Below are 14306 nucleotides of genomic sequence, written 5' to 3'. Positions count from 1 at the left end.
AAGCTCCCCCACAAAAAAATGTTTTCATTGTTGTTGGCTGCTAGTGCTGTGGCCGTTTGAGATGGTACAGCTTCAACGTTCAGGTCTAAATCAACGTTTTAGTAAGTCAACATTGTCACATTTTGTCCTTATCTATATAGTGCAGAAATAGCTTTAAAATGCACAACAAATCCCACTACAAAAGCTGAAAATACTGATACTAATAGTTTTTCATGCAAAAGACAGATCAATTAATAATACATTATCTTTTGCAATGTTACATCTGTCTTTACTATACACGTCTATGAGCTATATACATGCTCTGTTTCTAAATAATGTTTCATGCAAGTTACTGTAAAGCTTTTTCTTTCATGTATGTACATTTACCTGTATTCTGCATTCCTTCTAATACCATGTAACTGTATTTTATGTATATGTCAAAACTGGTGTTAAATGTGAAGCTTTTCTCCTGGGCCTCTGCTGAAAAAGGGTTTTATCCCAGTGGGGCCTTCTCAGTAAACAAAAATAAACAAATAAATTCATTTTATTGCCCATATCCCCCCATGACATTGACAGTGTAGAGGGAGTAAAAAAAAAAAACAAATAACCATCTGAATCCTCTTCTAAATACAGTGGCCTGTTTCAGAATTCCCCCTTCTCCGCGACAGAAAGAATGAACAAAAACAAAATTTTTATTGAGTTGAATACAGAGGATTATCATCAGTTTTCCAATTGTAACCTGCTTATGTGTTTGAGACATTGATGTCAAGAAATATCAAAGCTTGAGAGATGAATCCTGGCATCCATATCAAGAGCACATAATATGAAGTTACGATAGGAAACCAGAGCATCATTCTTTGTAGTGCATGAAGATTTATTTGCAGCGTGTACTACTTGTTACAGAAAATAATAGAAAGCATTTTTTGCTGGCACTGTCAGCAATAACTTTCTGGCATAGTGGGTATATGTTAAGCATCCCTCTAAGAGTAGTTAAGATCAGGTCTCACGATAGAGTAGCACTGAACATGGTTGTTTTTAACTGATACTGGGGTGTAATCATGGTGCTCCATGAACTACAAAGTATTTGGAGAATATACTCCAAAAAGCATTCACTACTATATAGGAATCATTTCTGTTCAGATACAAGTATAACCTCCAGAACAGTATGATTTGTGCAGAATATAATTATGCAAAGTCGAAGTTTAATAAAAGCAACCAACAATAAGGAATAAGACAGACAGAAAAAGAGAGACCACTGGTAAAGGAGGGAGGCACAAAAGCCAGGCAACTGTATTAACTAGACACACATCATTCTTATCAAGTAAACATTCCAAGGCGTGGGAGAAGTGGGGAATTTCACTTTCTTCAGCAGCCCAGTTTTGATATAGAATTTTAAACTCTCAATAGTGGTAGAGACAAGCCACCTCCATGACTTATAAATACTTCATAGTTAATCTTAAACGTTGAGATGAGAAGTCTCTTACAAAAGACACTGTCTATCTACAGAAGCTTAAACAATGGCTGAACTTCTGATTGACTTTTTACTTTAATTTGCGTTCTATTTATTGTATAAAATTCAAAACAGTTCAAACAACTGCATACATAATTAATGTACCAGACTTTATAACAGCATACTGTTTTGCTAAATTGTATACTGATGCTAAACAGATAAACATTTCACTAAATGCAGTGAGAAAATTTGCATGATTACGTGGATGTAGACAATATTATATCTAATTCCAGTGCTGCTCAGAGCAGCGGGATATCTTTAATTGAAAAGTACAGCCCCTTACGAAAGGGCAGACGGTACAGCTGAGTGTTGGAACTCACCAAATAAGTCTTTGGACAGAAAGAAAGGGAAAGGGGGAGACAGACAGAGAGAGATGGATAGATAGAGATGTACTTTCAACAATACTACAGGAGAGCCTTTTTCTTGCCTTAATCTCTCATTTGCTTATGTGTTATAGAACTACTATGTGAGGTCCTCACCATAAAATTAGACTGATTTCAGTCTTTTAAGTTATTATTTTTGGGTTTATAACCTTTATCTAATTTTCACTGACTCACTGTTAGGCAATAACTAAAAAAACAGTTTGCCATTTTCTAATACACCCTTACTAACATCATACTTTTAAGGAATATCATTAACTGGTTAAACAAAGACCAATACACAGAGGTTGTCAGTTCAAGATTTCCCAGGAATATGGTGGTCCAGAGTTACAGTATAACAATTAGAGGGTGCAGGGGCATGCCTCTCAACTGTCCCTGATTTGGTAGAACACCCCAGAATTTGCCTCATATTTTTGTCCTGCCTCATAAAATTATTGATTTTCTGGTAAATTACTTAGGATTACAGAAAATCAATAATGCCATACAATAGAATTTTATACTTCATGTTGTTCAGAAAATGCATTTTGCTAAAACCCCTGTAGTTCTGTTAATTTTTGAAGTGAGTTAGAGTAACATTTAGAATTGTCTCTGATTTGGGGTCCTTGTCCCCTTATTTTTTTTGTTTAGCCTAGAATTCTTGAGCAAAGGACTTGAGAGGTATGGTGCAAGGGATACATCCTGGTGCATGGAGGGACAGAGATGGGGGTGGGTATTATTTATTTATTTTCAAATTGGTGGTTCAGACTATTAGCCTTGGCATACCTGTCTTGTTGTAACTAGTTATTGCCAATTTCATCTATATTACAGTAGTGGCAATATATTTATGTCCTTCGGGTGAGATGTTACACTGAGGTCCCGTCTGTTTAACTTGGTCATAGCTTAGAAGGATGTAAAATATCCCTTGGCATATATTAAAAAGACAGTAGGGAAATTCCCTGGTACTTTGGCCAAATTTCCCTTAGTCAGTATGAATACCACCCTGGGTATCGCCTGAAAAGAGGACTCTGGTGTAGTGGGACTAACCTGGTTAACAAAGAATGAATGAATGAATGAATGAATAAATAAATAATGCATTTGCTGATTTAAGTTGTCAATGTGTCACACATATCTTCCTCTTCTCCTTTTCCTGTCTTGGCATCTTAATCATCTCCTCCGTTGCCAGGTCACTGCCTCATCACAGTGGCCCTTGTGTTTGAGTACCACATGAGGTCACATCTTCTATCGCCTGAATTTTCTGTATCCCCATTATCACTACTGGCATGATGACTAGAGCAATTATCACAGAATCAGGCCTCCACTTCCTTTTTTTCCCCATCATGTGACGGAAGTAAAACTTCCATAGCCAACATTGGTGGCATAGAGGGATAAAGCTCTGATTATGACCTATAGCCAACACTGGTGGTATAGGGGGATAAAGGCCTGATTAGGCCTGGGTGACCCACGTTCATCTGGTGGCTCAGATGCTTGATGGGGCTTGTAGGGAAGATTGGGCAGGCCTGTCCTGGTGGAAGGGTGTTGTGGAACATGAAGCAGGAGGCAGTGTGACAATGCAAATGTGCATCCAGGAGCAGGCTTTCAGCTCACCAAGCCATTGTTTGGTGCTAGCCTCCACCGTGTGTGTGTGTGTGTGTGTGTGTGTGTGTGTGTGTGTGTGTGTGTGTGTGTGTGTGTGTGTGTGTGTGTGTGTGTGTGTGTGTGTGTGTGTGTGTGTGTGTGTGTGTGTGTGTCTAAAATCACAAGGAGAAGGCATTGTGAGCCTCCGCAATGACAAAGGTTTTCTCCCCTACCCCCCAAAAGATTGAGTTGCAGTCAGTACAACAAAATGTCCTCAAAAAATAGAAATCAGGATACCATTGAGGACAAAAACACCGCCATGGCTGCCTGTATGACATTCCTCCACAGCACGGCTGTCATACATCTTATAGGTAGCTCACTATCCCATTACCTCACTACAGTACACAGTGCAGCAGGTGAGCGCCTTCTTAAGATGTGCTGCTCAACTTGTACCACAAGTCTAATGTGTCACTCTTAGCAAAATGAGTGGGAAAGTGTGAATTCCAACTTGACTGGAATAACATTTGCACAGATGTTTTAAAGCTGTATTTTCTGAGGAAAGCAAAGTCTGGGCCCAAGTGGGTGGTCATCTCCTTCACTCCCTTACTTAATATCAGTGCAGAGGCAGCTGCAGGTTGGAAAGATGGCTCTCCATTGCAGCACAACCTTCTCTGTACAAGTTATTTTTGCATATGTCTGTATTTCACACACTTGCCCTTAATCTGCTGTCCTGTTCCCTTCTGTTACTGATTTGGTGACAAGGAGAGGACTGCACCCTACTTTCATTATAGTAATGCAAAAAAAATTGTCATTAGTTTGCACAGTCTCCAAAATGTGCTTTTTCTTTAAATCATGGGCATTCAGAAGCCATGTAGCTGAAAGTCTGGTACTTCCTTTGCTCCATTTGTTGCACTTTGACTATATCTTGCACCAACCACCCTACATACACTCACTCAAGATACCTTTAACTCAGTAGAAAAATGGATATCAGGAATCCAACTAATTCTAAATCCCAAAAATACAAAACTGCTACTATTTACTCCTAATAGATAAAAAAAAACCCTCTCCTTTACCATAACATCTAAGGACGGCACCACCATCTCCCCTTCTAACCACACCAAACTTCTGGGCATTGAAATAGATAATAATCTCCACTTTGATGTTCACATCTCACATACCATAAAACTAGTACACAAAAAACTAGGCTCCCTATACAGGCATAAGTCCTTTCTCTCACAAAAAGCAAGAGTCACTCTTGCACAAAGCCACCTCCTCTCAACTCTATTATACAGAGCACCAATCTTTACCCAAACCAGACAATGTGACCTACAATAAAATAGCCAAGTTTGCTACTAACTCAACCTATAGAACCCATCACTGTGCTGCACTAAAAGAACTAAAATGGCTTGAGCTACCACAGCTACTTAACTATCACCAGCTGAGCACAGCCTACAATATTCTCAAATATCCTGAAAAAAAACCCTTCATTATCCAACCTACTTACTGTCTATACTGCAAACCGGTACCTAAGATCCAGTGAAAAATAAAAATCTGTCCTCTCCATCACCAAGGCTAACAATAATGCAGGGAAAGCGCTCTACTCCTACACCGTTGCCAGAAATTGGAACTCTCTTCTCCTATCTGTGTCCACTGCCCCCTCCACATCCATATTCAAAAACTCCCTCAAATCGCACCTTCTTAGTACCTGGTTATGCCCTTGTATCACATAACCCTACCCATACTACTATTAACTCCCCAAACTCCTCTCTGATCACATGCTGGATCTCTTATCCCCTGTAGGCTTGGTCATCTGAAAGGGTACTTTTAACTATAGAATCTTACTTGATAAATTTTCTTCTCTTACCATGTATAACTGACATTGTCTTTTTACCCATGTTCTATATCTTCTTTTACCTGGAGTGTTTTATTAATTTCTTGTTATATTACTATGCTCAGCATATATGATTTTTATTAATTTCTTGTTATATTACTATGCTCAGCATATATGATAAAACCTGTTTGTGTATTATGCTTTTACCTGGAGTGTTTTTATTAATTTCTTGTTATATTGCTATGCTCAGCATACATGATGTAACCTGTTTTGTGTATTATGCTGGATGTACTGTATTTGTATAACTTGATGCCGGAGCTTTTCTCCCCGGGCCTCCGCTGAAAATGGACGTGGTCCAGTTGGAATTTCCCAGTTAACAAATGTAAAATAAAATAAAATAAAATAATTGCTGTTTTTATTTAATTTAAGAAAAGATCTGTTCTACTATGCTGCTTTTTCCTCTGTTACTTACTTAATTTAAGAAAAATAGTGTTTCTGCTTTTTACTCTGTGTTCCATTGCACTTCTGTTGGCCATAGCATAGACTGGATTCAGACCATCTGAATCCAGTTCTGATTCTGGATCAAGCACTGAAAATCAGGACATCTTTTTTGGTGAAGTCCCCCTGTACCCTCATGGCAGGAGAAGTACAGTATAACTAACTAATTAAAAGTTACTGGTTAAAGGCTTACATTGAGCTTATTTCACTGGTTCAGATCTAGCTCTGTTTGAGCTTTTTCATTGCTTCAGGGCCCAATGTGAGCTTTTTCATTGGTTTCATTGTATTAGCTGCCTTGTTCTTGTATTATATTTAAGACCCGCATCTGAGTGGGTTGGCACTTGTCTTACAAAGGCTCCAGAGAGGGAGGAAATCAGTCTCTGCTCCTCTTTTCATAACACATCAGCTTAAAGAACTACAAATGCTAAGCTCATTTTTACTACTGCATTCATTGCACTTTGGCTGCAGTTTGCACCAACTGCTGATTTTATTTAATTTAAGAAAAGATCTGTTCTGCTGTGCTGCTTTTTACTCTGTTACTTACTTAATTTAAGAAAAAAAGTAATCATGCTTTTTACTCTATGTTACATTGCACTTCTGTTGGCCGTAGTATAGACTGGATTCAGACCAGCTGAATCCAGTTCTGATTGTGTATTGAGCACTAAAAATTAGGATATCTTTTTTGGAGAAGCCCCCTGTACTCTCATGGTAGGAGAAATACAGTAGGACTAACTAATTAAAGGTTACTGGTTCAGGGCTTAGTTTGAGCTTTTTTTTTTTTCACTGGTTCAGGGCTCCATTTGAGTTTTTTCATTGGTTCAGGGCTAGTTTGAGCTTTTTCATCTGTTTTCTTGTATTAGATGCTTTGCTCTTGTTCACGTGTAGCTCACCATCATCATCATCATGCAGGGGTGGACACCATTGATGGTTATAGACGCAAACTTCTCGCTTGTCAAATTTTCCTTAGCACAGTGTTAGTTCTCCTTCTGAGGTTTCATGTGGTCCTGCTCCACTGTCAGGCGGGACACTAAGTGTAGCCTCTCAGGTACCATCACAAGTCTCACCCACTTGCCCTTCCTTATTTAGATCTCTTCTCCTATCCATCTACCTTACCTAGTCCTTTCTGTCCTCTTTGTGTTCTGACCACATTGATTTACCTTGCACTATGGACGGACAATTTCCCACAGTTTCTCCAGCCAGCTTGGTCGACATGGGCATCCTGAGGCAGTGTAGCAATTGCTTCATGTATACTGACAACCATTTTCTTCTAGTTCGCACAAATTCAACATGTGAGAGATGCATTTATATTAAGAACCTAGAATCCATGCTATCTTGTACACCTGTCAGTATATCTGATGTGGAGCAGGTTGTCAGCACACACACACCTCACCTCCTTCACCATCCAAACCAACAACACACATACCTACATATGCGGAGGTCCTCATCAGAAACCTACCTAAACATCACAGACCTCCCACACAAGCATATTTCACACAATACATCCTCTGCTAAACACACTACACATAATAGCTCATGCACCATTGCCTCACCAACAAACCCCTTAGGCAAAGCTCAAAACCAAACACAGATCTCGCACTCACCAGGACAGGGAAAAGGAAAAGATCACGGTCACCTGTCTGTCAGGTGCCAGGATCTGACACATCACACACGCACTCAAGTCTCTCAACAACAGGTACAGTTATGACTCTATTACAGTCCATGTTGGTGTGAATGACGAGACGTACACCACTGTGGACTATATGAATAGAGACAATATTGAGCTCTCTGATTATGTGTCCCAGGCAGGTATGTCCCTAGCCTTAAGCAGCATTTTAACTTCACCCAGGATGATGCCTCAATACAAACAGAAAAGGACTGACTTCAATAATTGGCTTAGTATCTGGTGTCATTCTAAGTGGATCCAGTACCTGTCAGCCTAGGATGACATGATCAACAGACCATGATGCTTTGCCAGAGATGTTCTTAATCTGTCACCTCTGCGATTTTGGTTACTGGCTAAGGCTCTTGCCACCCCCATTGTGCCTTTTTTAAGCAGTGTTACAAGGACAATACTTCCAATGTATTAAGACCATCAAAAAAACAAACTCAAGGTTATGCTGCTCAACGCTAGGAGCCTAAATCTGAAAATGCACTCACTGGAAGCAGTTCTTACTTTGAAAGTTGCTGACATCTGTGTAGTCATAGAGACTTGATTTAAGGCTGCAGAAAGCACCCCAGCCTTACTGAGTTACAATTCCTTCCACCTGTTCAGACCTCAGATTGAAGGTGTGGGAACTAAGGGACGTGATGTATTAATATTAGATCTACCCACCAAAACCTGATTACCGTTCAAAAACCCAAGTGCCCAGCTGGTCAGCTTCTGTTATCCTTTTCCCTAGCTAAAAAATGGAATTCTCTGCCCGCCACACTGAGGACCTGTGACAACCTTAATAACTTTAAAACTCAACTTCATTCCTACCTCTATCTAAACAAGAAATGCAACTGTACTCTTCAGCCCATATCTCTCAAGCTCTCCTCCCCCTTTACTCCTGGATAACCTTCTTACCTTCCTAACCTCGCTCTCAAATGTAGATTGTATATGTAACTAAACAGTAAAATCTAGCTATTATGCTATATGCCTGTCTTTTTCTCCTGAACAAAACTGTAATTGTTTGTTTTTTTTCTTTTTTTGAATGCACCCTGTTGTTTGTAATGCAAACTGTCTTTGAAACTATTCATGTAAGTAAACTTTGTGTTGTGGAGCTTTTCTCCCCGGGCCTCCACTGAAAATGGGCCCCCCAAGCCCAGTGGACCTCCCCAGTCACCAAACTGGAATAAATAAATAATAAATAAATAAATATTCATAAAAGACAAATACACCTCTAGAGTGGTTAAGCAGAGTGATTCCCATGAATTACTCCAGATGCAATTAACTGTTGGTAAGAACTCTCTTCAAATCATTGCCAGTTATAGGACCCCCTCCAAGAACCATGACACTCACTTAGTCTACTTCGACTTGCTTAAGTCGACCAAGTTACAACCAAACACCCTGGCTTTGGGTGACTTTAATTACCCGTCCATTGACTGGGTTAATTATACGTGTATTAAAACTCTCACCCAAAGGTTCCCAGACTTCGTTAACTCCAATGTCCTGGATCAGCTGGTTGACACCCCCCACAAGGGGCTCAAACATTCTGGATCTGATGCTCACCAACATGGGAGATCATTGTACACCCCAAGTGTGCTGCCCTCCCTGGTGAGGTCTAACCACAAATCAGTCTTGTTGGAGATAACAATAACACCAGACCCCCCACAGCAGCAACAAGACTAAAAACTTCTCCAAGGCCAATTATGACCTCTTATGTGAAGGCATAAATAGCTTCACACCCGCTCGCCCCACTGATGGAGAGGTTACCTATGTTGGGATGTACACTAATGCTTTATATGAGCATCGATACAATTTTATTAACTCTGCCATACCTGATAGGACCAAAGCAAGATCCTAAAGGAAAAACAAACCCACCTGGTGGACATCAGCTATTAAGAGGAAGAAAGTGCTAAGAATAGGAAGTAACCTGGAAGCAAACCCTCCTCGACTTAAACAGACAGATAAGATATCTTGTAAAGTCCTCTAAAGCTACTTATGAATCCAAATAAGCATCCCTATCTAAGGAAAACCATAAAGCATTGTTTAACTACATCCAAAACCTCAAAGGAAAATCCCAGATTTGTACAGAACGTCTAGTTAATGGTACTACATATACAAAACTGGTGGATATAGCCAACCTGCTGGCTGACAGGTTCAATGCAAACCTCACTTCCCTGTCCCCACCACATATACCACAAAGCATCCCTACCACCTGTCACCCATCTAGTATCTCCAAGGGGCTAGTCTTAAACACCATCTGTAAGGTTAAATACACAGCCTCAATGGGACCAGACAACATCCCAGGCTGTGTTCTTAATGGATTAAAACAGGAATTAGCAACACTGCTGGTTACCTTGTTCAACCACAGCATCAGTACGGGTTTTGTCCCTGCTGAATGGAAAACAACTACTGTCATCCCTTTGCAGAAAGGGTCTGTATCCATGGACCCTGGGAACTACAGACCCATAAGCCTAACCAGCCTTATTTGCAAAGCCATGGAGCATATTGTCATGGACCACATCAACAAAGATATAGGTAATCTACAAACACTCAACCCTACCCAGTTTGGCTTCATCAAAAAGAGATAGTGCCTGTTAAACTTGGTAGACTTCTTCAAGACAGTCTCCAAAGCCCTTGATGAGGGTAAAACTGTGCATACTACCTACCTGGACTTATCCATGGCCTTTTACGCCATCCCTCACTCAGGCTTTATTAATAAACTCACCCAGCTGGTTATCAATCCATATATTGTCAGGTGGGTTGCAAACTGTCTCACCAATAGAACTCATACAGTCAAAATAGAATACTCTACCTCCTCCAGCAGACCAATAACTAGTGGTGTTCCACAGGGATCTGTTCTGGGACCCCTACTGTTTGGAATTTACTTCTCTAAAGTACAAGCAAAAACAAAATATCTGTGGCTGACAAAGTTTGCTGATGACTGCAACTAGGAGTGGTCATTCAGCCCCCTAACAATGTCAATATCCTGCAAAAGGGACTTACACAGACTAGTGACTGGTGCTAAAGTCATGGACAAACTCATTGCAAAAAATGCATAATGTTTCTGCAAACTACTACATAAATAGCAAATACCTTAAGCATGCAATCACTGGTGAGAGGCTTGAGCACGCAGGTTGATAGCAACCTTATCTTTGATCAACATGTCAAGTGTAGTTAGAAGGGCATTCTATATTGCTCACCTCGTAAGTAAGGGAATTGCCTCCAGAAAAAAGGTTGTTATAATCCTCCTGTACTCTTCCCTTATCAGGGCAATAATAAAGTATAATGCTCCCTTTGGTATGTACTTCGCAAAGCACCTGCAGCAATTGGAGAGACCACAAAGGTTTCTTACAAAGAACATTCAGGGTCTCCAGCACATTTCATATGTGGGCAGACTGAAATCATTGTCTCTTTACTCTGTGTCATACAGATTGCTCAGAGACGACCTGTGTCTTGCATATAAGGGAAGCTCTGACCCTGCCTTAATGGAAATGTTACACATTCCCAAGTCAAACGGTACAAGTGTCACATGCTCAAGGGATCTTAACCTGGTATGTGACATAACTAGGACTTGCTGGAGGGACAGATTTGTCTTGCAGAGGTTACCTCATCTCTGGAACAGACTTCCAATCTATATTAAGCAGAGTCTCTCACTGACCCAATTTAAGCATAATTTGGACGACTGGATGGGAAACTGTAAATTCACCCGGGGGGGGGGGGGTAATAGGTGCTGATTCAGGGCCTATTCATAATCGATAGTCTTGGGAGCAAAGGTTAACTTGGCTAGGCTTGTAAGGAATCTAGGGCCATTAGCCTGGTAACCTCCTATGATTCTATGATCCTTAATGAGCATCCAGTGCAAGTAAGGTATTACACAGTGAAGACGCTAGCTCTGTTGGGCCTTACTTATTGTTTTGTTTGTATGACCGTATTACCCTTTGAATGTATGTTTGTTATTCATGCATTATATTTAGCTAATGTTTATATATTAATATTGAAGCTCTTCAGTCTGGGTCTTCATTGAAATGGGCTGTAACAAGATTCCGTCCAAGATGGTGTATGCAGTACTTTTAAAAGAATAACTATTCTGACAGGAGTGAATCCTTCTTCACTTTGAGAAATGTGTCTGGTTCATTGGTTCATAGCTGAATACTAGGCTAACTGCCATGAAAGGCCATTTTAAGCCTAGCCAATAACCCAAGATCAGAATCAAACCCTGTCCCTTGTGTCAATGAGGCAAAGACTTCAACCATTATGCCAAACCCACTGCACTCTCATTTGTTACTAGTTTACTAGCTCAAAAGAGGAAATAATAATGAATTATTTGCATTTGTACATGACTTCATTTCTGGGATTTTTTTTTTACTATACCATATTGCTAGCTTAAGTACATGCTGAGTAAAAACACCAAAACATTCAGCAATGTAGACACTGAACCACAAAGAACTGCCTTGGATATAAAACATTTATTCTCAGTTGGGGGCTCTCATTTTGAGAAAAGCTTTAAATTACATGTTCAAAGATGAACAATTCAAAAAATTCTCAGAATGACTTTTCACTGAGAAAGATATTCCACAAGTTCCTCTCTACAAGAGCTTAACACAACAATAGAATATTTCAAGGATAAAATGGAAGATAATTAAGAAACCTACACCCACTACAAAGAAACTAATAAGAACAACACTGGGGGAAAGGCAGCTACTCTGGGTAGACAGTTACATGCTCTGGCATAGACGGATAAAGCCCTAACTACACTCTAGTCAACCTAGGTTCGATTAACAGCTGGGGTGATTGACAGTGGGGCAGGGAGGGATGGGAGTGCCCATCCTGGGTGACAGGGCATCCTATGATGACACGCCATTAGGGAAGATGTGGTTTATAGAGGGGCGTTGCCCTTGAATGTAGTCAACGAACATGGGAGGTGGGGCACAGAAGTAGGTAGGACATATAAATAAAAAAAATCCCCCCAGGATGGAAGCAGAGATGGTTGAGCCTTCAGGATGCCCCTAGGATTCACAACCATCCCCAGGAGTATTAGAGGAAGTTGGGGGGTAGGAGATAAAGCTGGTAGACCTGGAGTGAATGTGGGGCACTGGGAGCCATGCTAGTTACATGATATCCCATGGGAGACCAAAATAAAAGAACATCCTTTTGTAACATGAACAGCAAAGTGAGGTCCTATATACATTAAATGATGTTGATAGAAAATTAAAATAACAGGAAATGCTTAATGACTTTTTAATGAAAAAAATAAGCTATTAATTGACAAAATGGTGGAATTGTAACATAGAAGTAGGAGAAATGGTATATGCTTTTATATTTATACCTGAAAAGAAAGAGTGAAAACATGGTAAGTTTTCTTACAACCCTGATACTCAAGGCTTTAAATTTTCAACTAGGGCTGTTCAAATGAATAGAAAAGGTTTGCAGATCCATTGATATAAAGCCATCAAACCATAATGCTCTACCAAGACCAGTTGTAACACAATTTAATTGTTATTTGAACAATGAATGTGTTTTAAATATTGTAAAGAAAAGTGGAAATATAAATTCAAAATTAAACTCACTAGTCCACACACAACAAATTCCTGGGCAACATTCATTGCTAACATAAAGGTAATGGTTGCCAGTTAAACAGTCTGTGTAGACAGGATCAGTCTATCTGAACCCTGGAAGGGTGTCTTGTAATGGGTACAAAATGTAAGGCATACCTTTAACACCATCCTTTAAACCCTTCTCCCTTTAATGAACCACAGTCCGTGGTACTTTCTGGAACCTTTCCCTGAGGTAATACATTGGAGAAACCAATTTTCTGTCCTGACTTGGTTAATGAGTTTGTATTCTCATTCTGACTAACAACTCCCACACACAGGAACAAAAGATGAAATGAATTACAGATTTCAGATTAGGCAATTGCCTACCCAGTGAAGCTACCCTTCTCCCAAAAAGAAACTCACCAAGTCTTTCGATTTTCGAGGTAGGCACAGTAAAATTGTTACATTTTATTTCACACATTTTCATACATTGTACAGAAAAAGAAGTTATGTACTCATCATAATGTTCCCACTTTGTTATCCATTTTCATTCTTCTTCAACTGATGGGTTCAGATCCATTCTGTCAAGGTAGAAAAAGCTCTCTTCACAACCTAAAATGCAGATCACCCCAGAGAAAGGGAAGACTTTTGATCTGAGAGAGCAAGCTTCTGGACTGTGGCCATCCCCCACTCTGAAGGCAAAATGCCCAAGGTGGAAACCAGAGTTGAGCTGTTGCCAGTTAAACAGTCTGTGTAGACAGGATCAGTCTATCATTCCCAAGGATCCAGGGTACACAGATGGCTCTGAAAGCCTTACAGTCGACTGCAACACCTTGGATCTGACAGGGAAGCTTTGGCTCTGAGAGCTCCTCCGATATAATGGGATTGGAGCACTCAGAGTAAGCTCAGGATCCGAGGATACAGCAATCCTCGGATCTGAGCCAGATGGATCCAGGCAGCTAGGATCCATAGACTCTGAGACCACTGAAGGAGTCAGAGGAGGAAGTTATTGTGGGGGTGTAACAGAAAAATGGACCTCCTGATGCAGAATGGTAGGAGCCGAGGGGACACCCATCTTATCCTGGTCAAGAGTATCATCTTCACCACTCTTTTCACAGCTTCCTCTGCGAGACTTGTGGAAGAATGAATGGAAAACACTGAAGAAGACTTGTGTCTGTCCAGAAATGGGGAAGGTACCCTGGAGGCTACTGGATCCACTGATGGTAAATACTCAGTCCTTGGCAAAATAATAGGAGTCAAAGTTCAAGTACCAGCAACAGCTGAATCTGACTTAGATAGTGTTGGATCTGAGAAGGACAGATCAGATAATTTTGGTCTCCAAGGACCTGAAGGAGTCAGATCAGACATTTTG

General features: G+C 40.3%; 1 protein-coding gene across 1 annotated transcript in view; it reads right to left on the bottom strand.

The window, feature by feature from the left end:
- Positions 1-14306, bottom strand: part of BBOF1 (basal body orientation factor 1) — an 872624-nt gene that overhangs the window by 641622 nt on the left and 216696 nt on the right. The gene's annotated exons all lie outside the window — the stretch shown is intronic.

Source organism: Protopterus annectens, chromosome 6.part0 (genome assembly GCF_019279795.1).
Source record: "Protopterus annectens isolate FY-2018-M chromosome 6.part0, PAN1.0, whole genome shotgun sequence".
NCBI classification, from domain to species: Eukaryota; Metazoa; Chordata; order Ceratodontiformes; family Protopteridae; genus Protopterus; species Protopterus annectens.
Note: the sequence above shows the minus strand (reverse complement) of the source record. Positions and strands in the feature narration are given on the sequence as shown.